Source organism: Somniosus microcephalus, chromosome 4 (assembly GCF_052327205.1).
Source record: "Somniosus microcephalus isolate GS21.2 chromosome 4, FLI_Smic_1.0, whole genome shotgun sequence".
NCBI classification, from domain to species: domain Eukaryota; kingdom Metazoa; phylum Chordata; class Chondrichthyes; order Squaliformes; family Somniosidae; genus Somniosus; species Somniosus microcephalus.
Window position 1 is genome coordinate 244,348,258 of NC_140990.1, and position 27,857 is coordinate 244,376,114.

The window sequence follows — 27,857 nt, forward strand, 5'->3', positions numbered from 1 at the left end:
TGTTTTAAATTTATTTAATGATGTAGCTTCCACAGCTTTCTGGGGCAGCAAATTCCACAAACCTACCACCCTCTGAGTGAAGAAGTTTCTCCTCATCTCAGTTTTGAAAGAGCAGCCCCTTATTTTAAGATTATGCCCCCTAGTTCTGGTTTCACCCATCATTGGGAACATCCTCACCGCATCCACCCGATCAAGCCCCTTCACAATCTTATATGTTTCAATAAGATCGCCTCTCATTCTTCTGAACTCCAATGAGTAGAGTCCCAATCTACTCAACCTCTCCTCATATGACCACCCCCTCATCCCCGGGATTAACCAAGTGAACCTTCTTTGTACTGACTCGAGAACAAGTATGTCTTTTCTTAAGTATGGACACCAAAACTGTATGCAGTATTCCAGGTGCGGTCTCACCAATACCTTGTACAACTGCAGCAATACCTCCCTGTTTTTATATTCCATCCCCCTAGCAATGAAAGCCAACATTCCATTGGCCTTCTTGATCACTTGCTGCACCTGCATACTAACTTTTTGAGTTTCGTGCACCAGGACCCCAGATCCCTTTGTACTACAGTACTTTCCAGTTTCTTGCCATTAAGATAATAACTTGCTCTATGATTTTTCCTGCCAAAGTGCATAACCTCACACTTTCCAGTATTGTATTCCATCTGCCAAATCTCTGCCCACTTACTTAGCCTGTCTATGTCCCTTTGCAGGTTTTTTATGTCCTCCTCACTCACTACTTTCCCTCCCATCTTTGTATCATCTGCAAACTTTGATATGTTACACTCGGTCCCCTCCTCCAAATCGTTAATATAGATTGTAAAGAGTTGGGGACCCAGCACTGACCCCTGCGGAACACCACTAGTTACTGGTTATAGGCGAAGGCGTCAATTCATCACCTTCCCTCTGACCCTGGAGAAGCAGGCGGAGGAGGAGGAGGAGGAGGGGCATGCGGACGAGGAGGAGGAGGAGCAGGAGGAGGAAAGTGGAAGGGCTCCTGACAGTGGAAGGGCCATCCGTCACTGGCTCATGAGGAGTCGTCTCGAGGCCCCTCTGGCGGAATGATGAGTGTCTTAACTGCTGTGCACTTTGGATGTTTGAAAGCATCTGAAGGCCAGCATCACTGCAATTATTCACGTACACCATAGCACATTTAAACTTCTCTTTATTGTCACAAAAGTCTTTCATTACAGCAAAACAACGTCATGTCAACAGAAACCATAACAAACAAAATAACAGTAAACTCTTCGGCAAAGCCGCCAAACTGAACAAACTATTTCCAACAATTCCAACAGGTGAGGGTCTCCTTGAGTTTGGCCAAAGAAACGTCTCAGGACCTCCCTCTACTGCTGGCCCCTTGATGGAGAACGACTTCTCTTTCGCGCTCGGCCCTTTCCCTCCCTGCTGCACCTATGTAATTGAACCCCAGTGGCGGGGTGAAGGCTGGTGGACGCCTGCTGACTGTCTGGAAGCGCAGAAGCCCCTGAGGGACGGCCTGGCCGACCTCTGGGCTTGGAGGGTGCGGACGCAGGATGCTTGATCTGAGCATGGCTGGAAGCAGTGTGCACTGCAGGTGGTGGCAGCTGCACTGCAGACGTGCCAGCGTTGGCATGTGGAATGGTCACCTGCCGAGAGAGGACACCTGCACCATTGTCGGATGACACACTGGTTCTCTGAGGGGACCGGCTCGGCTCATCCGCCACAATCGCATGCTCCACTGATTCCTGGCCTTGTATGGGACTGGAAGGGCCCGGGGTGATCCTAGCTGATGCAGATAGGGTGGCTGCAGTGAGAGTTTGCGTTGCCTCAATCTGGGTGTGGATGAGGCCGGCAAGTGACTGCGTGGCAGCAGTAAGGACCTGTGAGCCAGGTGCCAGTGCTTCGGAGAAGCCCTGGACAGTTCTTTCCATTGCTTCGGACAAGGCCGGTGCTGACCGCTCCACTGCCTCGGACAAGCCCTGGACAGTCCTTTCCAGGGATTGTCCGAAGCCCTGAACAGTCCTTTCCATAGCGGCCTCGAAGCCCTGGACAGTCCTCTCCATTGTTGGTCCAAAGCCCTCGACAGACCTCTCCATTGTTGCCCCGAAGCCCTGGAGAGTCCTGTCCATTGTTGCCCCGAAGTCCAACACACTCTTTGCCAGTGTATCTATTGACTGAGGCATCCTCCCCACTGCAGCCATCAGCTCAGTGTGCCTGAGCCGGGCCTGGGTGCTCATTTCAGCCAGGCAACGCACCTCCTCTGCACTCTGTGCAGCAGTCATCACTACCTGCCTTGCCCTCCGGGGAGACGGTGGCCGAACTTGCCTACCCCCCTTGCGTTGCTGCATGCCGCTTGGTCCGGCAACTGCCTGATCATCAGAGCCCCCCCCCCCTCCCCTCCAGGGAACTACTATCCCCAGTCTGTACATGTGTATGCTCCTCTGAGATTGGAGCGGATGGTCCGGCTTCCTCCTGATCCTCACCTCCGGAGGCACTGGCACTGGCAGCTTCAGGGCGTGGAGCCCCAGTTGGTGATGCATCATCTGAAAGCAGGGAGGTGGAAGAGTGGCTTTAGCAAAAGGACAGGTTGGCGGAAAGGCATGGCAGATTGCAGCACACTGAGGAAGCATGCTGGCGGGGGGACCAAGTGGAAGGAGACAGTTGCAAAAGGTGAGAGCCTTACCCTCGCTGTCGAGAATGGGGTTGGCAGCTGCAGTGGTAACAGGACCAGACAGACGTCCTCCAAGAATCTGGTGCACTCTCTCCTCGAGATCCGTGAGAGTGACCACTTGTGGAGGTCTGCCACCGGTTCGACGCTGCTCCTTCCGCATCGTCGCCAGCTTGGACTGCAGGGGAAAGAAGGGGAAGTTCTGAAACATGATGCCTTGAGAGATCATCTCATGCCCCCCATGGTGCAAGAGCCCTTACATGATGCCTTGAGAGATCATCTCATGCCCCCCATGGTGCAAGGGCCCTTACATGTGGCCTTGAGAGATCATCCCATGCCCCCCATGGTGCAAGGGCCCTTACATGATGCCTTGAGATATCATCTCATGCCCCCCATGGTGCAAGGGCCCTTACATGTGGCCTTGAGAGATCATCTCATGCCCCCCATGGTGCAAGGGCCCTTACATGTGGCCTTGAGTGAAATGTCCATGTGTGTGCCCAGAAAGGGCCATGGGTGCTTGCTGACAGATGGCCATTGGGGCATCATGGCAACAGGGTCCTCGAAGTTAGGTGCAGATGGAGGGAATCAGAAGTTTGCATAACCAACACTCACCCTAACAACCCGAGTGAGGTCGTTGAATTTCTTCCTGCACTGAACAGGGGTCCTGGTCGCCAAGCTGTTGGAGTTGACCCTCTGAGAAACCTCCCTCCAAGATCGCCGGTAAGCCTTTTGATTCGGCCTCTTGCCATTGTCAGGATACAGAACATCTCGACGGCGCTCAACTGCAGACACCAAGTGGTCCAGGGCCTCAGTGCTGAAGCGCTCTACTCTCTGTCTCACCTTCTCCATCCTCACCAAGTTTCTTGCGCCAGAGAAGGGCGAGCGCCGATTCTGAGGCCTACAGGGCGTTGAGTGTAGCAGCTCAGGCTGACTGACCCACCCCTTTAAGAGCCGGCCGGCACCTGGAAGTCTCGTGGCTTCCGGTAATTGAGATCACCTGCGCTGCGCCCGTCCGCGACGATATTGGGTAGCGCCTGAACTTTTGCGCCAACGTCTGAGTTAGTGCCTCAATCCCCTTTGGGGGCGATGCAACCCAATATCTCGCCAGGCAGCGATAAGTTTCGTCTGGCTATAAACTTTGCGCAGCGCCAGTTCTAACGCCTCAAGCGGGGCTATACCCAATTTCTAGGCCGGCATCTCTGATAGTGCAGCACTCCCTCAGTACTGCACTGGGTGTCAGCCTAGAATATTGTGCTGAAGTCTCTGGAGTGAGACTTGAACCTTGTGACTCAAAGACAAGGGTGCTACCAACTGAGCCAAACACCTACTACCCACGCCCTTCTCTGTTATAGCGGGCTCCCGAGGTTCACCCATAGTGACACAGACACCTGCTGTAAATATGCAGATGAGGGACCCCTGATACCCCGGCGGGGTCAGTGATGGCTGTTCCCGGTGGGCTGATCCCAGTACTTGTGCTGGGCCTAAGGACTTGTGGATGTTCCATAGCAAACATATGTTTTTCCTTTCATCAATCCAGGATTTCAAGTTGATGCTTAGTTGCATTTTGCTCTTCGCAGTTTCATACTGATATTTGTTGAAAAAAACAACAACTTTAGTATGAGTTTTTGCTACAAAAACCTAGCTTTAAGAAGTCAACTTCAGCAGTTCAAGCCAGTGGATAAGTCTCCCATACATTTTACATGGGGAATAATGAATGAATGTTGGGGCTGAACTTGTCCCAACAATGTGAAATCGGTATGGGACCTAATTAATATAATTGCTGTATTACAATGGAGCTGGTGCTGCTATCATTTTTCTTCACTGCACATAGCGAACAGGTACAGGGATTTGCATATCTAATTTGCAAAGCCTTGCAAAATTCAAGCTGTAGTATGTGGGATGCAGCTCATTGGGCTTGTATGGGAATACACCTTGATATAAAAATTCTGATTAGCTTATTCCTCATTGTATATAATGGATTCCCAATCAAAAGTTCGCGGTAAGTGCCTTCTAAAATGGCCTTGTGTGGTGTTCTAGACATGAATGGAAAGCCGATACAACCATTCTTGCTACAACCAAGCACCGCATGAATTTCCAGACCTGGGGAGGAACTTCTATGACGACTGATAATTCCTGCCTGGAAAATCAGATAATACTTCTGTCTGCACTCGAGCTCCATGTTTCCTTAAGATGTTTTTCACATTTCAAAGAAATCATACTACGTTTAAGGCTTTGTCACTCTCTTGCCAAATTGGCCCACTCTTCCAGTAATAACACAGTTGTTTCCTTGGCAGAGTCTGCAAAGCAGTAAGAATTTGAAAGGGTGTTAATCCATGATGCAGTCAGTTCACTGCTTCTTCTGATAGAATGATACTTAAATCAATTTTCAGCTTAAAGTATTTTAGCTTAGCTTTCATCATTATGGCTTTATTGGACATTGACTTATCTTTCCCATATTTACTGGAAGGTGCTTTTTTGTCAGAAGCTCCACAGTAAATAATGTGTGAAAAGAACAGCTAACATTTTAATACAATTTCCGAGCTGTCTGTGTGATGCACCTAAAGCATTTATTTTCTGGTTACAAATGCATACATTCTCTTACAGTGTGTTAATTTTAACTTGAAACCTACAAAAGATGGATTAATCTGAATTTGCATATATGAAACAGAGTCAATAAAACTTAATTTAATAGTTTCTAAATGAAACCATGTTATTAAAAAGTGTGGTTGAAAGGTTCCCATCATCACTAAAGCCTTTCAGTCAGAGAAGCTTTTAGTGAAAATAGAGAGAAAATGCCAACTAGCACTCGGAGACTAAAATAGAATTTTGAGCTCTCTCAAACAGTCTAGCAGGTAGTGGCACCATCCAGTGTAATACTCGGCCAACCAGATTAGAAGATCCCAGCTTCATTGCTAAGTTGGTCTGTATCAGCTGGAGCAGCAACTGATGTGCTACAATTGGCTTCACCAGCCTTGAGCTAGGGCGGGGAAAAAATCAGATGGGGCTCCATCGCTGACTGCTATTTAGTAACCCCTGCATCTATGGATGTTGGGTGACTTGAGGATCAGACTTGGCTGTGATGGCTTCACAAATGATCACCGGTTGATGTTCACTGATTAGGTACAACATGAAGAATAGTCACTTGGGTAACACGGAACCATACCGCTGCAACAAGCTGGTGGGGGGAGGGAGAAATCTGGGAGGAACAAAAACAAAAATAGAGGTCCATGCTTCATGATGCAAACACTGATGATTAACTCATTCCAAAAGAAGCTGGACAAATGTTTGGTTTAAAACAGGATTGAAGACTCAGTAAATAAGTATAGTCATGGATGATCAAATACTCTATGGGATACAACATTCTTGTCTTTCTGGAACTATGGAAGTGTCATTTGTGAAATACAACAGGTAATTGCAACATTAAGTTGATATCCTGGAGTTCTGATGGATTTGTTTAAAGGAGCAGGATAACATTTTACGCAGCATCATCTTCTTGGAAGTTTTATCTGTGATTAGTTACCTCCCTCACGAAATTAAATAAGTTGAGTAGAGTTCATGATAGTGCTTGAACTGTTGAAAGGAGGACACTCAATGAGCCAAATGACCATTCTTTGTTCTATACAATCTTTTAATTATTTTCCTTTCAACAAAAACTTGCATTTATATAGTGCCTTTAACGTAATAACACTTCTTAAGGCACTTCGCAGGAGCATAATCAGAAAAAATTGACATTGAACCAAAGAAGGAGACATTAGGACAGGTGATCGAATGCTTGGTCAAAGAGATAGGTTTTAAGGAGCGCTTTAAGGAGGTGGAAAGGTGAAGAGGTATGGGGAGGGAATTCCAGAGCTTAGCTCCTAGATGACTGAAGGCATGGCCACCAGTTCTGGGCTGCAGGATGTGGGGGATGCATAAGAGGCCAGAGTTGGAGGAATGCAGAGTTCTCGGAGAGTTGTAGGACTGAAGGAGCTTATAGCAATAGGGAGGGGTGAGGGCATGGAGGGATTTGAACACTAGGATAAGAATTTTAAAACCCAGGCATTGGTGGACTGGGAGCCAATGTAGGCCAGCGAGCACAGGGGTGATGGATGGCTGAATAGGACTTGGTGCAAGTTAGGATTCGGGCAGCAGAGTTTTGGATGAGCTCAAGTTTATGGAGGGTGGAAGATGGGAGGCTGTCCAGAAGAGCGTTGGAATAGCAAAGTCTGGAAGTAACAAAAGGATTGTATTCCATAGGGTTGTGGCAACAGATGGGCTGAGGCAGGGACAGATTCGAGCAATATTACTGAAGTGGAAGTAGGGGGTGATGGAGAGGATATGGGGTCAGAAACTCAGCTCAAGGTCAAATAGGATGCTGAGATTGTGAACAGTCTGGTTCATTGTGAGACTGTGACCAGGGAGGGGAATGGAATCGGAGGCTCTGGAATAAAGTTTTTGGTAGGGGCCAAAGACAATGGCTTCCGTCTTCCCAATGTTTAATTGGAGGAAATTTTGGCTCACCCAAGGCTGGATGTCAGACAAGCAATGTGACAACACAAGAGGCAGTGAAGGGATTGAGTGAGACAGTGATGAGATAGAGCTGTGTATCATCAGCGTACATATGAAACCTAACATTTTGTCTTTCCTCTCCAGCGGCTGGTTACTTTTGCAGGAGTTTAGTTCCATGGGCACCAGCAGTGCTATGGCACTTCATCCACGTGGTTATTCTTTATATTGTGCTCAGATCGTGTGCATTTACAGGCTATTTGATCATGGGGGCCATCATAGCGGAGTCAGATGCTGTCATCCCTATTCATGCTTGTTCCAACAAGGGCCACTGGACAATGATCAGGAGAGAAAGCCCTAACAGATTTTCTTTTCCTAGCCCAGGCAATTGCAGCATCCCATTGCTTGTCCCAGCTGTGATCAGCTGCTTCAGTACATACCAGGGATTGAAGCTTAGATGTCCTGGTCTCTGTGTGGCTCCTCAGTACCATGTGCTGGTGTACTTATCTTCTGTGCTTTCACTAGTGTTTTAAGAAAAAGAACTATCCAGCCTAATCCCACTTTCCAGCTTTTGGTCTGTAGACTTGTAGGTTACGGCTTCAAGTGCAAATCCCAGTACTTTTTAAATGTGATTAGAGTTTCCGCTTCTACCACCCTTTCAGGTAGTGAGTTCCAGACCCCCACCACCCTCTGGGTGAAAAAATCTAATCCTTCTACCAATTACTTTAAATCTATGCCCCCTAGTTATAAATTATCTTATAAATCCTCACATCACAGATATACGCGGCAGTAGAAGCTGTGGTAAGGTATCCCCGGGATGAATACCACATTTAGGAGGTCATTTTGTGTGCTGGTACTGATGGTTGGTGTTACTTTGCCTGCATATTGATCTTGTTATGCTTTGGAAGTTCAGTCTAGACTTTTGCTGCCAATTTCACTCAGCTCTAAGTAGTGTTTTGCATCTGGAAATCCCTCTGTTCTTATGCTATGATGAGGAGCAGGCTGAGGATATGGAAAAAGCTTGATTGCAGGCACTTAGTGTAAAGCATCACAGAAGGCATTTCCCTGCATGCAGATACCCATTCACCGGAGTCTATAGCTTAAGAAGATTTTACTTAGACTTTTACAATATCAGTTTCTTGATAGGCTGTTCTTACCCCAAGGCTACAGGGGAGGTATGTCTCCTGCTCCCGAAGACCTGCAGCTCACTTCTAGCAAGATAACAACATTGTCCATGCCAGCCAAGGTCACAAAGGCCTTGAAATTCTTTGCAACTAGATCCTTCCAGGCAGCATCTGGTGACTTTTGCCATATTGGTCAGGCAGCTGCTCAACATTACATCAAGAAGGTCATTGATCTCAATTCAGAAGAGCTGCGGAATTCATATCCCTTCCAATGGAACCAGACAAAAGAGAGTGAGCTATCCGGTTCTACGGATTGGCAGCGTTCCTGCCAGACAGACTGAACCATTCTCTTATGTGGCTTTCTGCCCTCAATGTCCAACAGTCTTGGTCTTTGGGCCCTCATTTATGCCAAAATGATCTCTATGGATGTGCCAGAGCATCTGAGGGCCCTTCCAGTAGTTGGCATCACTGAGGCTGCTGCTGTTTCAAACAATCTTGCAAAAAAGTGATGCTGTCCTTTAACTGGCAGTAGCCTTTTAAAGCTGCACAGCTGTATTTCTCTCTCTCTCTCTCTCTCTAAGTGGAGATAACTTATCAAGAACAGCGATATTGCTCCAAACCTGCCCTGCATAGCAAATGAGGGACCCAGGAGGAAATTGCAATGGGCTAGCAGCGGATATACATGGGTGGGTGTGGTATTCTTGTTCCCCATTAACCTGCTAATGGGAGGAAGATTCAGCTCAGTACAGTATATCAGCGGAGAACTGCCTTTGCTGCCTATAAGTTTCACAAGGGAGGCAGTAACTGAGCTATCCCTTCTCTTTGAGCCAGAGGTTCAGACATTGACTACAGGAATTGCTCTGCAGTAGCTATGAAGATGACAACAGTCTTGAATTTCTACACCACTGGATTATTCCAAGTCATGACTGGCAATAAATACCAAATAAATCATTCTGCATCAAGCAGGCGACAGAAGCCTTGCTTGACTGGAGAAACTCTTTCATCACTTTCCCCATGGAAAGGTGGCAGCAATACGAGCGGGCACAACGCTTTTACCAGGTGGTAGATTTTTCTAAAGTTAAAGGACATCATACATGGCACATGGGTGGTCATCTGAGTTCCCACCATCATCCACACACTATTCATGAACAGAAAGGAATTTTGTTCAATAAAAATGTAGGTGGCCCAGTGAATGGAGTTATTTAATGCAGCTCTGTTTCAAGTGTGACTATCAGTTCTTTAAGAGCTACTGCTTTGCCAGATATTACAATTACATGTCCATTCCCCTAAGATAGCAAGCTTCTTGCAGCTGGTTCAATCTTTCAGGGAAGTATTAAAATGACACTAATGAGCTGACCTCGCGAAATCAAGAACAGCTCATAGTGGGCCACAGTGATCTGGCCTGGTGAGATTATGCCAGCATTGCAATATCTTCCCTTAAATGTATTGTGGACCTGTTCTATTCCAAGAATGCTTTACTCTGTATAAAAATGTGCTTCAGCAATGAATAAATCAAAAATATCCAGAATATCTAGGGCACAGCCAGTTAAAGGGAAGTCGCAGAAAGGGGACAAACATTTTTACAGCCTTTGGAAAAGCTTCAGATACATCTTAACCCATTAACAACACTTGCCAAGGTTAAAGGGGGAGAGGGCACTGAGCAACTAGTTAACAATTAAAGGGTAGGAAACCCACAGTGGAGGATGAGCCTTCAGGAAGTGACTCAGCAACCCTGACCTTCGTTTGATGGGTGCAGAAGTGGAATTGTCCTACATGATGAATGAGCGGCCTTGTTTGTCATTCCATGGCATCTTTTTCATAGGTCAGCATGCCTGAAAGGAGGTGAGGGCAGGCCTGAAACAGCAGCTGACCAGTACTAACTGTGCCAGCCCTGTGTTGCATGTTAGAAGCAGGTGTCCTGGCAGAGGATAGCACAGCTCGGTGTCTGACTCTATTGACCACCCACATTTCAATATTTAACTGAATTTTCCACCTATTTCAGGCCGAAGCTTCCTGCAGGCAGCTCCAGGAAATGTGCAGAGTAAAGACCAAAGCTTGGAATTTCCTCAAAGCTGCTCCCGCTTCACTGCTGTACCTTCTCCGAGGGTGCAGCAGAAACCCTGTTTATGCGTGTGAACCAAGTATCTGTTGTACTTCTGGTGAGGTTACAGCGGCAGAGCGGGAGCAGCTCTGAGGAAATTCCTGGCTCTAATTTTACAGGTTTCTACCCATATTTTCCGGTCCATTATATCTTGTGCACTGATGCACATATATAGAGTATAAAGGACATGAAAATCATGCCTTATATCATAATGATCTTTGGCGATGTGGAAATTAATTCACATCTATACAACTTAGGCAAGTACTGAGTCATTTTTGGTAGTGTGATGCCTAAATTTTAATTGACAAGAACCTCTCTAAGGGCCATAATTTCCTCTTTTCTTTCAAAATGCCCGTTTTTATAGGTTTTCGTGACAGACGATCAAAATGGCAAATACGAGCAATCTTTCTACGGGTGATCTTGTGTAGCATGATTTCCTCAGCAAAACAACAGAAAGCCAATCGATAACAACACATCTTTAATAATGATCCTTTATCACTTCTTAAGCATCAAGCAAGCCACCAAACCGATATAAATGACAAAAACTTTGCAGTGGGCAAAATTTTGTGAAATGGTTGAGCTGGCAAATTTGGAAAGTTAATTTCACTGACTGGGGCATGGAGATCTTTATTGATTCCCCAATGGAGAAATGGGATGAATGTTTGGTCTGGGGGCGGCAGCCCCCACATGTGTGCTAGAAATAGCAGTCTGGGTTGTGTCTAGTAAGGGTTAAGCCAGTTGTCATTGCTCTTTCCAAGCAATTACTCAGTCTGTTAAACCTGGCAGCAATGGAATAAATGGCTACCCAAGGTTTCAATTGCACCAGCCACAGCACTTGTGAGAGAGAATTGTTCAGCCCTTGCTTCCTTTGTGCTTTGAGGATCCCCTACAGGTGGCTGTGAAGATGCCACTTACGCTATAGCACTTTCTATTTCCAAATATCATTCATGCATGACTGCAGTGATATCAGAGATTCACTGCTGCATATTCTCCACCAGCTGCTGTAGGCTGCTCATAGTGGACTCAGAGGGTGTAGAAAAGACCTGAGTTTCTGTAATATTAAGTCGCATCAAAAGGCAGGCTCATTAGGAAATCAATCTCTTACCCATACAGCATTTTTATGTTGTAGGACGTTACCCTCCTCTGATCTTCCCTGCCATCTCCACTTGGCACCGTGCGTCCAAACTCGCTCGAAAATCCCATCTACAGATTGGCAGCCAAAGAGAGCAATGGGCATCTACTTACAGGAGCTGAGCTGTTAAAGCATGACGGGCCCACCGCCTGCTCTTATTCTTTCCCACGGTTGTGGATATTCTTGGCTTGTAAGCAGAGAAAATTTGCGAAGATGTTAGAAATTACTTGAGCAACTCAAATAGCACCCATGTCCTGCGAACCTCTGTCCCTGTGCCAGGCCTTTTCATGTTAGCTTGCATGGTGGTTTTCCTGGTCGTACTCTCTTAAGGTGATCTGTGACATGCTATATGCAAGGTATTATTGCCACTTATTGCAGATGTTCTATGCAGCTTCTGTTGAATGAAGCAGTGTTGAGAAATGGGGACAATGTGTATGCTTTGCAGCTGAGGGTGTAGACATTGGCTTCATGCCTTGTATTAGGGAAAAGCATGCATGTGTAAAAAGTGCCTACAATTACTTTAGCACTTTTCTTGATGCCACTGAATTTATTTCTCATTTATTTCCAGCTACGGGGGACCTAGGAGATAGCACACACGCACGCACTCAACAAGAACTGTGCTGTACCCACCTGTATTTCCGGTTTCAGCCTATTTGCATAACATGGTCAAACACCAGGTGTAATTATTGCTTGCCATGACTTCCCTATTAGTGGACAGTAAGTTGTGCGGGGACTACTGCAGGGCTTCACGTAAACATTTCCAAGCTACAGACAAGTGACAGAGACATCAACTAGCAATTGTTGGAACAGCAGGGCATTCTGTTTTACAGATGGGGCTGTCGAAATGTTATTAGAGCAAGTGCGCCAGAGAAGCAAGCTGCTATTTTCCACAGACGTTTATCAGCTGGCCAGAAGAGTGGATGAGGGTGTGTGGCAAGAGGTAGCAACACATGTGAACATGGACATCATTGTGCTGTGTTCCTGGCTGTAGTACCACAGGAGTGTCTATACTCCTGTAGGTGATGCTTATATTCCAGATGAGGAGTGCTCAGTATTGAATACCATTATTAATATTATAGCAATGTCATCTCGGATAGATTAGGAAAGTGTTGGCATTCAACCTCCTTTCTTTTATGGTTCACAACAACATGATTTGAGTAAGCACGAGACACTTCGTAGTGTAGTATATGGAACAGACTTTATTGATGCTTAGGTTGCGGGTTCAACCCAACCCAGATCAGAGAGTAGCTTTTTGGTTTCTGTATATTTCGAGCCATCTAATGAACTGTTGAAAATCAAGCTCCTTTATACACCATATTTTGTCGACATCAAAGGTACATGTCATAGACAAGACCTCATGATGTATCTATTCCCAAATCCTTGTAAACTGTTGTAGTTGTTTATCCAAAGCTACTTCCCTTAAACAAGACTTCCTGACCTAACTGTTTCCAACATCTTTGAAGAACGGCTTTATCAACTGTTATCTTCCTATACTATAGCTAATGGATACCGCTACCTATGTTTATTACCCTAGCCACTAAAGTTACACTTTAATCACTCATGTCTGACATCATTATTGTCATGTATTTCTTTGCACAACAATTTACATATCAGAAGACAAGCTATGCATTCCTCTCACCTGTTTATATTGGAAAGTCTATTGCTCCAAGATACGAAGAAGTTTTGAATGTTAATCCTTTAGCTATCCACGATGTCCAACAGAAAGCTCAAAATTGATAGGGGTCCAGGTTCGGATAATATCCATCCAAGGGTGATTAAAGAGATGTGACAGGTACACTGTGAGCCCCTTGCCCGTATCTTCAATAGCTTAATAGAGTCAGGGATAGCTCCCTTAGACTGGAAGCTAGCTCATGTAGTTTCTATTTTCAAATAGGGGACAAATCAAAGCCAGGGAACTACAGGTCTATCAGCCTGACATCCATTATTGGTAAGATGCTAGAAGGGATCGTAAGATATGCCCTTTATGATCACTTGGAAAGGGAAGGGGCCATTAGAAATTCACAACACGGCTTGCAAAAAAAATTGCTAGAGATTTTTGTGTAAGTCACTAGGGTAGGCATTATCTACCTGGACTTTCAGAAAGCCTTTGATAAGGTACCTCACACTAGGTTACTTCACAAGATAGAAGCTTGTGGTATCAGTAGAAATTTGAAATGCTGGATCAGGAATTGGCTCCAATCTTGCAGCCAAAGAGGTGTAGTTAACGGATGTGGTTCATCTTGGAGACATGGTGGTGGCCCCCAGGGATCAGTCTAAGGCCTGCTACACTTCACAGTCTTTATTAATGACCTGGACAGCGGTGTTGGGAGTATGGTAAGTAAGCTTGTAGATTACACCAAAATATGTGCAAGGGTTAAGATGGTAGAGGAGTGCAATCAAATCCAAAAAGATTTAGATGTGCTAGGGGAGTAGGCCACACAATAGCAAACGTTGTTCAATTTAGATAAATGTAGTATCATGGATGTTGGTAGGGCCTACATAGAATACATGTATCATTTGCAGGGAACAATACTGAAAGGGGTTGGGAGAGAAAAAGATATTGGTGTTATTGTGCACAAATTACTAAAGGTTCATGACCACTTGTAGCTACACTTAACAGAATATTGGGTTGCATTAATAGAACCACACACTATAAATCAAATGACACCATTTCAGTAATGCCAACCCCACCTTCTCACAAATCAGGAGACAAACTCTTAAAAATCATGAAATTTGGTAAGAAATATTGAGTTGCTACTTTTTCCTGACCCGACCCCTCGCTGATCTTTTCTCCCAGAGAGGAAGCGCATTCCATGACCTTTGCCCCAGGACAGGAAGTGCATTCGGTCGTCACTAACTGATTACTGACATAAGAACATAAGAAATAGGAGCAGGAGTAGGTGGATCGGTGGCCCCACTGTTACATCACTCGCAGGCCGGCCTCGCTCTGCTTTTGACTGTTACTCTTTCTGGAACATAACCTCTTTCAGCCCTACAACCCTCGGAGATCTCTGCGCTCTTCCAATTCGGGTCTCTTGCGTATTCCTGATTTTAATCGCTCCACCATTGACAGCCGTGCCTTCAGCTAGCTACACTCACTCTACCATCCAATACAAGAGGCAACCTCTGTTGCCTCCAGGCGGCTTGAGTTCTTCAGCAGACTGATGTGCAAATTGGGTTGGCCTGTAGAAAGTGAGTTGCCACAATATTTCTAAAAATGTAAACCTGATGCTAGAATTCTGATTTTCAGAAGTAAGCTCCAATTTTCCCCACTTTTTATGTTATTAAGGTTTTTATTAACTTTCATCAGCAACAAGGCTAAAACCATAAATCCACCCCTGGTGCAATATTGGATTTATTAAAAAGTAGCTAATAAAAGTAAGTTAAACTTGTGTCAATCATTCTTCTTCCCTCTGCTAAAATGCTTCCTTGCCTCACCTAATGATTGAAAGCCTAATCTTACAAGCCCATCTGCAGCAGGATCTTTTTATTTTAAAAAGCGGATTCACGTGCAGCTCAAAATTCGCTCAAACTTGCTTCTCATTTCCTCTCCTGAAACATGTCACTGCCATCTGACAGCAACAAAGTACCTTCTTACTCACCTGTTGTAAGTAAAACCCGGCGACTTACTCACCTGTAATAGATTTAATAAGAAGATGAAGTACACTTGGTATCTACAGATCTCTCTCTGTTGCTTTTGTTGTTGTGGCCTTTCATTATCCACACCTTTTACTGGCTCAATGATGAGTAGTTTGTCTTGACAGCAAAACCATCCCTCACAATGATGGAGACATGGAATATGTTCTCCACAGTCTGTGAGTAACAATGTGGATCAATTACAAAGTCAAAGAAATTGATCGGCGTTTCAGTGTCAGATTTGAAGTGCTCCTGCAATAATCCCAAGATCCTCTCTATTTCCTTTTCAGTGGCTTCTTGGTGAGATTCTTTCATTTTCTTCAGTTGTGTAGGTATTATTCTGCGTTCTTCCTTAGGGACCCTCTTCTGTCTGTCAGTTCTCGGTCGTGGAACTGAAGGTTCACTCTTGAAAGATCCCAGCATATAATGAAAGGCTTGAGCTCTTTTAAAATATTTTTCAATTTCATTTCCTAGTTTGGTCCAGGCATCTTTAGGAAGCCACCCTGCAGATTCATCATCACCATCACTCCCTTCAGTTTCCAGTGGGTTCAAACCCATGAATGTTAACAGTTCCTTTGCAAAGACTGATGGGCCAAAACCATCATATCTGTGTGTAACTGATTTGCTTTGGTGACTATCTTATATTGATGGCCTCTAGTTTTGCTCTTCCCCGCAAGTGGAAACACTCTCTCTCTATCCACTCTATCAAAACCTTTCATAATTTTAAAGACCTCAATTAGGTCACCCCTCAGCCTTCTTTTTTTAAGCATAAAGAGACCCAACCTAGTCATCCTTTCCTGATAGGTATAACCTCGCATTTCTGGTATCATCCTTGTAAATCTTCTCTGCACCCTCTCCAGTGCCTCTATATTCTTTTTATAATATGGCAACCAGAACTGTATGCAGTACTCCGAGTGTGATCTAACCAAGGTTCAATACAAGTTTAGCATAACTTCACTACTTTTCAATTCTATCACTCTAGAAATAAACCCTAGTGCCTGGTTTGCGTTTTTTATGGCCTTGTTAACCTGTCTTGCTACTTTTAGTGATTTGTGTATTTGTACTCCGAGATCTCTTTGCTCTTTTACCCCACCCAGACTCGCACCCTCCAAATAATAAGTGACCTCCCTATTCTTTCTACCAAAATGTAATACCTCACATTTATCTGTGTTGAATTTCATTTGCCAATTATATGCCCATTCTGCAAGTTTATTAATGTCTTCTTGTAATTTGTTGCAGTCCTCCTCAGTATTGACTATCCCACTGCACCCCCACCCCCCCCGCCTCCAATTTGGTGTCATCCACAAATTTAGAAATTGTGTTTTTGATTCCAAAGTCTAAATTATTAATATAAATTGTGAACAACAGTGGTCCCAGCACTGATCCTTGTGGAACACCACTACCCACCTTCTGCCACTGTGAATAGCTACCCTTTACCCCATCTCTCTGCTTTCTGTCTTGAAACCAGATAATTAAATGATCATTCTTGATATTCTCAGGAAATGTCCCAGTGACATTATTCTGATGTTGATAAGCACATAGATAGTTTACTTCATCTCAATACAAAATACTCTTGAGCCAGATGTGACTTTAATCTCTGGTGTTGCCATTTAAACCCTCTGTTGTGCTGAAGGCATTTGCTGTCTTCACACTTTCAACCCTCTCTGAGAGCTGGTTGTTATTAAATAAGCGGACTTGATGGATTTTTCATTGACAATTAGCTTTATCATTAAGAAAGATTTCTACCAGACTGACAGACGAGTACAGTTGATTAAATTTGTTCAATTAAATCTGTGACGGAGACTTCATTAATGTGGCATTCAACGTTGTAGTCTTTGTGTGAAAATCACAGCATAATTCACTTTTCTCGCATGTATGGTGGACACTTCAGCAGCATATTTTGTTTAACCTCAAGTTGAAATCAAAAACTCAGACCAGTGATGAGATTTAGAGTGTTATCTGTTATGCCATGGCTGACTGCTGGATGATAATCTGGCTTTTCAGCAAATCTTCCATTTGATTGTTCCATGTAATGTGCCAGCATTGATTAAAATGACTAGAATGCTAAGTAAGATCTACCAGAATCAGCTCGCAGTCAGCCAGCCTCCCAGTTCTGATCCCTGGTTGTGGATTGTACAGGGTTTAATATGAAAAGGCAAGATTTTTGTTTATTAAAATGTCAAAACAGAAATAGCATTAATCAGTAATAACATACTACAGTACCCTAAACCATGACACTATGATTCATCTAATACAATAAATTAGAGCTTAAGGTAGCATAAGTGAAATGGCTCGATCCACAGCATAATTTTTTTGGAAATGGGTGAAAGCATTGGAGATTTTGGGGGTGAATTTCCTTGCCATTTTCAGGGTATTTCCAGTGCATAATTGGGGCAAGAAAATTTTTGCAGCAGGAAAATTGGATGAGAGCTGTTTCCACCAGTTTTCCATCATTAAATCCCTTCCCTGAGCTCCCTTGTGCTTTTTGATCCTTCCCCAATCCACCACCGAGTTTGGAGTGCCCAAATTTAAATATATGGTAATGAAGGCAATGGCGCTGCAGCTCCAAGTTTCCTAGTTTTACACTCATAATGAACTCAGGGTAACTTAGATGGAGAATTATAAGGTGCAATTATTGCATGGATCAGCTGAGACAGGTGGAAATGCAGAGTTTATGAACCTGAGGATACTGGAGAGTTTGACTAGCAATTTCTGCAGCTGGGAAACACTTTGTGCAGCGATGTTTACGTGTTGGTTCAGGGATCATTCTTGGCCAGGACATTTGGAGAACTCCTCTGCACCTCTTTGAATACTGCCATGGGATCTTTAAGTCCACCTGAGAGGGCAGATGGGGCCTCAGTATAACGTCTCATCCAAAAGTGCAGTACTGCACAGAAGTGCCAGCCTAAATAGGATGTGATGGCTAGTTGTGAGGAGCAGGGATTTTATTTAGACCATAGAGACGTTGGTGAGCTGAGGTAAATCTTTGATAAGAACATAAGAACATAAGAATTGGGAGCAGGAGTAGGCCATACATACCCTCGAGCCTGCTCCGCCATTCAATAAGACCATGGCTGATCTTTGACCTCAACTCCACTTTCCTGCCCTATCCCCACATCGCTTAATTCCTCTGGAGTCCAAAAATCTATCTATCCTAGCCTTGAATATACTCAACGACTGACCATTTTGGGGTAGAGAATTCCAAAGATTCATAACCCTCTCAGTGAAGAAATTCCTCCTCATCTCAGTCTTAAAAGGCCAACCCCTTATCCTGAGACCATGAACCACTAGTTCTAGACTCTCCAGCCAGGGGAATCAATCTCTCAGCATCTACCCTGTCAATCCCCCTTAGAATCTTATACGTTTCAAAGAGATTATCTCTAATTCTTCTAAACTCCAGAGTGTATAGGCCCAATCTACTCAACATCTCCTCATAGGACAACTCTCTCATCCCAGCGATCAATCTAGTGAACCTCTGTTGCACTGCCTCCAAGGCAAGTATATCCTTCCTTAAATAAGAACACCAAAACGGTGCACAGTGCTCCAGGTGTGGTCTCACCAGAGCCCGGTACAACTGTAATAAGACTTCCTTACTCTTGTACTCCTTGTGCACCAGTCGCTGAAGGTAAGCATGCAGGTGCAGCAGGCGGTGAAGAAGGCAAATGGTATGTTGGCCTTCATAGCAAAAGGGTTTGAGTACAGGAGCAAGGATGTCCTGCTGCAGTTGTACAGGGCCTTGGTGAGACCACACCTTGAGTACTGTGTGCAGTTTTGGTCACCTTATCTGAGGAAGGATGTTCTTGCCATGGAAGGAGTTCAGCGAAAATTCACAAGGCTGATCCCTGGGATGGCAGGAATGACGTATGAGGAGAGATTGGGTCGATTGGGCTTATACTTGCTGGAGTTTAGAAGAATGAGAGGGGATCTCATCGAAACTTATAAAATTCTGACAGGTCTGGACAAACTAGATGCAGGTAGAATGTTCCTGATGGTCGGAGAGTCCAGAACCAGGGGTCATAGTCTAAGGATAAGGGGTAAGCCATTTAGGACAGAGATGAGGAGAAATTTCTTCACCCAGAGAGTGGTGAACCTGTGGAATTCTCTACCACAGAAGGCGGTTGAGGCCAAGTCTTTAAATATATTCAAGAAGGAGTTAGATATATTTCTTAGAGCTAAAGGTATCAAGGGATATGGGGAGAAGGCAGGTACGGGGTACTGAGTTTGGATGATCAGTCATGATCTCATCGAATGGCGGAGCAGGCTCGAGGGGCTGAATGGCCTACTCCTGCTCCTATCTTCTATGTTTCTATGTACTCCAAACCTCTAGTAATAAAGGCCAACATGCCATTTGCCTTCCTAATTGCTTGTTGTACCTGCATGCTAACTCTCTGTGTTTTTTGTAATACCCAAATCTCTCTGAACATTTAATAGTTTCTCACCATATAAAAAATATTCTGCTTTTCTATTCTTCCTATCAAGGCGAATAACCTCACATTTTCCCATATTATACTTCATCTGCCACCTTATTGGCCACTCACTTAACCTGTCTACATCCCTTTGCAGGCTCTTTGCGTCCTCCTCACATCTTACTTTTCCACCTAGCTTTGTATCGTCAGCAAACTTGGATACATTGCACTTGGTCCCTTCATCTAAGTCATTGATATAGATTGTAAATAACTGAGGCCTAAGCACTGATCCTTGCGACACCCCACTAGTTACAGCCTGCCAATCTGAAAATGACGCGTTTATCCTTGCTCTCTGTTTTCTGTCTGTTAACCAATCTGTTATACATGCTAATACCTTACCCCCAACCACATGTGCCCTTACCTTACTTAACAACATTTTATGTGGCACCTTATCAAATGCCTTTAGGAAATCCAAGTATACTACATCCACTGGTTCTCCTTTATCTACCCCTGCTAGTTACATCCTCAAAAAACTAATAAATTGGTCAAACACAATTTACCTTTCATAAAACCATTTTGACTCTGCCTAATCATGTTATGATTTTCTAAGTACCCTGGCCAGCGCTCAGAGGACGGGTTTGGAGGTGGGTCAGGTGACAAAATGGCAAAGATTGACAGGGGGTAGGGAATCTGCTGTCAACCTGCCTCCACGCGAGTCTCCCAGGTATCGGGTCAGTCGGCACAAAACAGATCCGACACCAAGCGATGGGGGAGGCAATTCAAATCATTAACGGGGTTGTTAGCATCCAATTAACTGCTATTTTTAGGCTACATTTCAATTTTACGTGCTCCCCCATGGATTGCCCACTGCTCTGGGGATACGTCAGCTCACCATATCGTGAGTTGAGTCTGCATTGCTTTATCTGATTACCTGACAACTGCAGAAGTTCTATAAAGGATACCATGTTGCAGCTGCTCACTTTCAGAGCTCAGAAACTGTTGGTTACTGCATTTGGAAGACAAATACAGCCTTGTGCAGGTTGCAAGTATTTGGAGCCAACTCTTTATCCAGTTCCACCTCATTGGAACAACCTCTCTCAGCAGTGCCAATGGAGGCTTAGGCTATCGCGCCAGGACATGGCGGACATTTGCAGATTGCTGGAGCAAGAGCTGCATCCCAAAGGAGCGGGTGGACACACCTTACCAGTAGCTGTGAAAGTCACCCTTGCCCTCAACTTCTTCGGCTCAGGCTCCTTCCAGGCATCTGCAGCAGACATTTGCGGCATCTCGCAGTCGGCTGCACGCAGATGCATTATGCATAGAAACATAGAAGATAGGAGCAGGAGTAGGCCATTCGGCCCCTCGAGCCTGTTCTGCCATTTAATGAGATCATGGCTGATCATCCAAGTTCAGTTGCCTGTCCCTGCTTTCTCCCCATATCCCTTGATCCCTTTAGCCTTAAGAAATATATCTAACTCCTTCTTGAATATATTTAATGAATTGGCCTCAACCGCCTTCTGTGGTAGAGAATTCCACAGGTTCACCACTCTCTGGGTGAAGAAATTCCTCCTCATCTCAGTCCTAAATGGTTTACCCCTTATCCTTAGACTGTGACCCCTGGTTCTGGACTCCCCCGCCATCGGGAACATCCTTCCTGCATCTAGTCTGTCTAGTCCTGTTAGAATTTTATAAGTTTCAATGAGATCCCCTCTCATTCTTCTAAACTCTAGCGAATACAAGCCCAATCGATCCAATCTCTCTTCATATGTCATTCCTGCCATCCCAGGTCTTGTTGCGCTTCCCCTTTTCCCAATCTATTGCCATTCAGATAATAATCTGCCTTCCTGTTTTTGCCACCAAAGTGGATAACCTCGCATTTATCCACATTATACTGCACCTGCCATGCATCTGCCCAATCACCCAACCTGTCCAAATCATACTGGAGTTTCTCTGCATCCTCCTCACAGCACACACGCCCACCCAGCTTTGTGTCATCTGCAAACTAGGAGATATTGGCCTAGAAATTCAGTATAGCCACTTTTGGGGCGGTAAAGTCGGGCGGCCGCTAAAGTTTGCGCCTGGCGCAAAGTCGAGCCCCCTTCGCCGATATTCAGTTGCATCGCCCTAAGAGGTTGCTGCTGCGCTAAAACAGGCGATGCACAACTATCATTAGGCGCTAAGCCGGCAGCCTGGGGCGCTAACACCGGAAGTTGGGCGCAGGGCAGGTGCGGCGAGCTGCTGATTGCCGGCAGACACTCTGGCTCCGGTGAGCTCTTAAAGGGGGAGGGTGGATTTGTTTTTTTGAAAGGCCGAAACTAGTGTATTTGGGGAGGGCCTCTCTCCATCAGTTTGTTATGTCTCCTCCTCCTCCTTCTCCCCTTTAATTTGCGCTCCCCGCGGCCCGCCTCGGCTGTGTACTGTTCCACTTCACAGTCGTTCGGGCCGCCAGGCGCACAATGGGGCGGCGCGAGTGAAGTTCCGGTTCCGGGCGCACAAAGGGCGTTGAACGACCAAATGACGTCATGATCTGCGCGCGCAGATAAGCACGCGCAATGACTTTGCGCCGGCGCTAAATGTCTACTGAAGTTGGGGCGAGGCGCAGATCGCGCTGCGGCCGGGCGCTAAGCACCCAGCGCTCGAGATCTACTCCTCCTAAGGCGCTAACGGCTGGCGCAGCCAACTGAATTTCTAGGCCATTACATCTAGTTCCCTTGTCTAGATCATTAATACATATTGTGAATAACTGGGGTCCTAGCAATGATCCCTGCGGTACCCCACTAGCCACTGCCTGCCACTCGGAAAAAGACACGTTTATTCCAACTCTTTGCTTCCTGTCTGCCAACCAGTTCTCTATCCAAATCAGTACCTTATCCCCAATCCCATGTGCTTTAACTTTGCATGCTAATCTCTTATGCGGGACCTTATCGAAAGCCTTCTGAAAGTCCAAATACACCACATCCACTGGTGCTCCCTTATCTATTCTACCAGTTACATCCTCAAAAAATGTCAGTAGATTAGTCAATCACGATTTACCTTTTGTAAATCCATGTTGACTTTGTCCAATCCTGTCACTGTTTTCCAAGTGCTCTGCTATTACATCTTTTATAATGGACTCTAGCATTTCCCCCACTACCAATATCAGGCTTACCGGTCTATAATTCCCCATTTTCTCTCTACCACCTTTTTTGAATAGTGAGGTTACATTAGCTACCCTCCAATCCATGGGAACTGTTCCAGAGTCTATAGAATTTTGGAAGATGACCAGCAATGCATCTACTATTTCTAGGGCCACTTCCTTAAGTGCCCTAGGATGTAGATTATCAGGCCCTGGGGATTTATCAGCCTTCAATCCCATCAATTTCCCTAACACCATTTCCCTACAAATACTGATTTCATTCAGTGCCTCGCTCTCATTAGACCCTATGTTCCCCGACATCTCTGGGAGGTTATTTGTGTCCTCCTTTGTAAAGACAGAGCCAAAGTATGTATTTAATTGGTCTGCCATTTCTTTGTTCCCCATTATAAATTCCCCTGATTCTGACTGCAAGGGACCTATGCTTGACTTCACCAATCTTTTTCTCTTCACATATCTATAGAAGATTTTACAGTCAGTTTTTATGTTGCCTGCAAGCTTACTCTCATACTCTATTTTTCCCCTCTTAATTAATCCCTTTGTCCTCCTTTGCTGAATCCTAAACTGTTCCCAATCCTCAGGTTTGCTGGTTTTTCTGGCTAATTTATATGTCCTCTCCTTGGATCTTGTGCTATCCCTAATTTCCCTTGTTAGCCATGGTTGAGTCACCTTTTTTGTTTTATTTACCTCCTAACTCCCTATATTCAGCCTTTAGGACCTCATCCCCATTTTTACCTATATCGTTGGTACCTATATGCACCACGACAACTGGCTGTTCATGCTCCCCCTCCAGAATGCCCTGCAGGTGACCAATGCCCTATTTGACAAGTCAGCAAATTATATAAACTTTGCAACTGATGAAGCCAGTGCTGCTGAGCGCGCGGTTGGCTTTGGGGCTCTGGCTGAATTCCCAAGGGTGCAAGGCATAATCGACTACACGCGTGTGGCCATCAGGGCACCCCATCATATGCCAGCAGTGTTTATCAACCGCAAGGGCTTCCACTCCCTCAACGTGCAGCTGGTCTGCAACCATAGGAAGAGCATTCTCCATGTGTGTGCCAAGTTCCCAGGGAACTGCCATGACTCCTACATCCTGCGCCGCTCCACTGTTCCTCAGCTCTTCATACCTCCAAACAGTCTTTCCGGCTGGCTGCTTGGAGACAAAACATAGAAACATAGAAGATAGGAGCAGGAGTAGGCCATTCGGCCCCTCAAGCCTGCTCTGCCATTCAATGAGATCATGGCTGATCATCCAAATTCAGTACCCTGTTCCTGCCTTCTCTCCATATCCCTTGATCCCTTTAGCCTTAAGAAATATATCCAACTCCTTCTTGAATATATTTAATGAATTGGCCTCTACTGCCTTCTTTGCCAGAGAATTCCACAGGTTCACCACTCTCTGGGTGAAGAAATTCCTCCTCATCTCTGTCCTAAATGGCTTACCCTCATCCTTAGACTGTGACCCCTGGTTCTGGACTCTCTGACCATTGGGAACATCCTTCCAGCATCTAGTCTGTCTAGTCCTGTTAGAATTTTATAAGTTTCGATGAGATCCCCTCTCATTCTTCTAAACTCCAGCGAGTACAAGCCCAATCGACCCAATCTCTCCTCATACGTCATTCCTGCCATCCCAGGTATCAGCCTGGGGAATCTTCGCTGCACTCCTTCCATGGCAAGAACATCCTTCCTCAGATAAGGCGACCAAAACTGCACACAATACTCAAGATGTGGTCTCACCAAGGCCCTGTACAACTGCAGCAAGACATCCTTTTCCTGTACTCAAACCCTCTCGCTACAAAGGCCAACATACCATTTGACTTCTTAACCACCTGCTGCACCTGCATGCTTACTTTCAGCGACTGGTGCACAAGGACGTCCAGGTCTCGTTGCACTTCTCCTTCTCCCAATCTATTGCCATTCAGATAATAATCTGCCTTCCTGTTTTTGCCACCAAAGTGGATAACCTCGCATTTATCCACGTTATATTGCATCTGCCATGCTTCTACCCAATCACCCAACCTGTCCAAATCATACTGGAGTTTCTCAGTATCCTCCTCACAGCACACAAGCCCACCCAGCTTTGTGTCATCTGCAAACTAGGAGATATTACATCTAGTTCCCTCATCCAGATCATTAATATATATTGTGAATAGCTGGGGTCCAAGGACCGATCCCTGCGGTACCCCACTAGTCACTGCCTGCCACTCGGAAAAAGAGCTGTTTATTCCAACTCTTTGCTTTCTGTCTGCCAACCAGTTCTCTATCCAAGTCAATACCTTGCCCCCAATCCCATGTGCCTTAACTTTACACGCTAATCTCTTATGCGGGACCTTATCGAAAGCCTTTTGAAAATCCAAATACACCACATCCACTGGTTCTCCCTTATCTATTTTACCAGTTACATCCTCAATAAATTCCAGTAGATTAGTTAAGCACGATTTGCCTTTTGTAAATCCATGTTGACTTTGTCCGATCCGGTCACTTTTTCCAAGTGCTCTGCTATTACATCCTTTATAATGGACTCTAGCATTTTCCCCACTACCGATGTCAGGCTTACCGGTCTATAATTCCCCGTTTTCTCTCTACCACCCTTTTTGAACAGTGGGGTAACATTAGCTACCCGCCAATCCATGGGTACTGTTCCAGAGTCTATCGAATTTTGGAAGATGACCAGCAATGCATCTACTATTTCTAGGGCCACTTCCTTAAGTACCCTAGGATGTAGATTATCAGGCCCTGGGAATTTATCGGCCCTCAATCCCATCAATTTCCCTAACACCATTTCCCTACAAATCCTGATTTCTATCAGTTCCTCCCTGTTATTAGACCCTATGTTCCCCGACATCTTTGGGAGCTTATTTGTGTCCTCCTTTGTGAAGACAGAACCAAAGTAAGTATATAATTGGCCTGCCATTTCTTTGTTCCCTGTTATAAATTCCCCTGATTCTGACTGCAAGGGACCTACGCTTGACTTCACCAATCTTTTTCTCTTCACATATCTATAAAAGCTTTTACAGTCAGTTTTTATGTTCCCTGCAAGCTTACTCTCATAGACAAGGGCTATCCATTAAAGACGTGGCTCAATACACCTTTGAGGAGGACAACAAACGAAGCTGAGGAACATTACAATCCAAGCCTGAGCTCCACCAGAAGTGTCATAGAGCAGACGATTGAGTTGCTTAAAATGCGCTTCAGGTGCCTGGACAGATCTGGAGGAGCCCTGCAGTATGCACCAGCCAGGATCACCAGAATCGTTGTGGTCTGCAGTGCCCTGCACAACATAGTGCAGCAGCGAGGCTTAGCGCTGCATGAGGAAAAACGCGCAGAGCACAGAGCCTCTTCGGAGGAGGACGAGGATGAGTTTGAAGACGGCAATGAGGAAGACCTTGAGAAGCCAGCGGTACCAATACCACCAGTACACGAACACATTGCTGCCCGTGAGGCCAGGAATCACCTCATCATGGCCAGATTTAGCTAAGTTCACGCTACACAGACATGTGGCTGCAACATGTGTTGGCACATTGGCATCAGCCCACATCAACGCCATTAACCATTCCTAAAATGACCAGTCCTACCTTAGCAATCTCACCACCGTTGATGGAGATTAAAATATCCCTGACCACCCACTCTGCCACTTCCAAGTGTCAACACATATTTACGAAGGAACAATATTTGAATGAATTAAAGATTTATTCCTCAAAATAAAATGAACAGAAACTTGTCATTAATATCGAAAGAAACACCCAAGTGACTACCCTTGTGACTCTCTTTGTGTGTCATCTTTCTTTTCTGAGTGCTTCTATGTGGTGCAACCCCTGTGGTTTCAGCAGAGGTAGAGGCAGCCTGCTCACTTCCCTGCTGCATCTGCTTAGTCACCTTTGGCGGTCATCCTCTGGGTTTTGGAGCCTGTGAGGGTTTCGCCATAGTCTGCTCCTCCTGTGACTGTGCAGTGGCAAACCCTGCCATCACTGTCCGGGGAGGCATCTGGGGCTCTGACTGAGGGGTAGGCAAGGGGATTGAAGTGTGGCCGCTTGGAGAGGAGCCCCCACTTCCATGTGCCCTCCCACCACCATCCCTCTCATGGGCCACCCGCACTTCTCTGCTAGCAAGTAGGTGGAGAGCACCTTCCTGCACATCAGTGGGGCCTTGAGGACCCATGTTTATACTTTCATTCCTCTGAACAAGGACCTCTATGAGCCTTTGGTTTCTGTCCTCCATAGATGCCCATCTATTTTGAAGGGAGACCATGTGCACATGCAACTGGCGCATTAGGTCCTCCATGCAGGTGGCCATCCTATCCATGGAGGAACCAGCAGTCGCGAGTGCTCATGCTTGAGATGGACTCCTCCATTCTCTGCACACTCACAGTCACCCCGGTTGCAAAACCTGTCACAGCCTCCTGCACTTGTTGCTCCAGCTCCAGGATCACCCTCTTCCTTCATGGCCCCCGAGGCTCAGCGTCTGCATGCAGCTGAGCAGAGCTAGGAGATTCCTGCGCCATCCGATGAGGTGTCTCCACTGCTGACCCTGTCTCCACCATCTGCTCTTGCTCACGTGTGATGTGTGAGACACCAGGTGACAATACTACTCTATCTCGCGATGGACTCACCGAGGCGATTGTATCTGTGCTGGTGCTGGTTTGCCTTGTCTCAGGTGACACTGCACCCTCAGAGGCTGGAGCCTCCTATGAGGTATGCTCCTCTAGTTCCTCATGGACATTGGGGTGGGGGGGTGGGTTCTTGGTGGACCTGTGGGAGAGTAAAGACATCAGTTGGATATAGGATATGTCCATTGCATACAGATACCATTATGCACATTATAAGCAATCAATTCCTGTTGACAGCAATCAATTCCAGTTGACAGCAGCCCCCATATGAGTGACTGAAGAATGACATGTGGGTGTATGGGAAATGATTCTGGCACCAGGTTGAGCCCCTCTCTCCATCCCCACTTCCGGCTGGTCCACCGCTCCAGTGATCTCCAGGGCAGCTTCCTCTTCAAGAGTCCGAATGGCCAATGATTGAGGGCCGCCTCCCGTTCTCTCCCTCTTGTTGTCGGCTCTCTTCTCCTGCAAGGAGGGAAAGAAAAGAAGGTTGAGTGAGACTGATGGAAAGAGTGTAAGGAATGGGGTGTTAGATCTTTATAGGGAGACTATAATGCAGTGGGGTGGCTGTAACAAGTCGCATCCTTTAC

The 27,857-nt window shown here is 45.6% G+C and overlaps 1 pseudogene; it reads right to left on the minus strand.

Moving 5' to 3' along the window:
- Positions 1-9,334: 9,334 nt before the first annotated feature.
- On the minus strand, positions 9,335-20,496 carry LOC147120319 (non-structural maintenance of chromosomes element 4 homolog A pseudogene; annotated as a pseudogene).
- Positions 20,497-27,857: the final 7,361 nt, after the last annotated feature.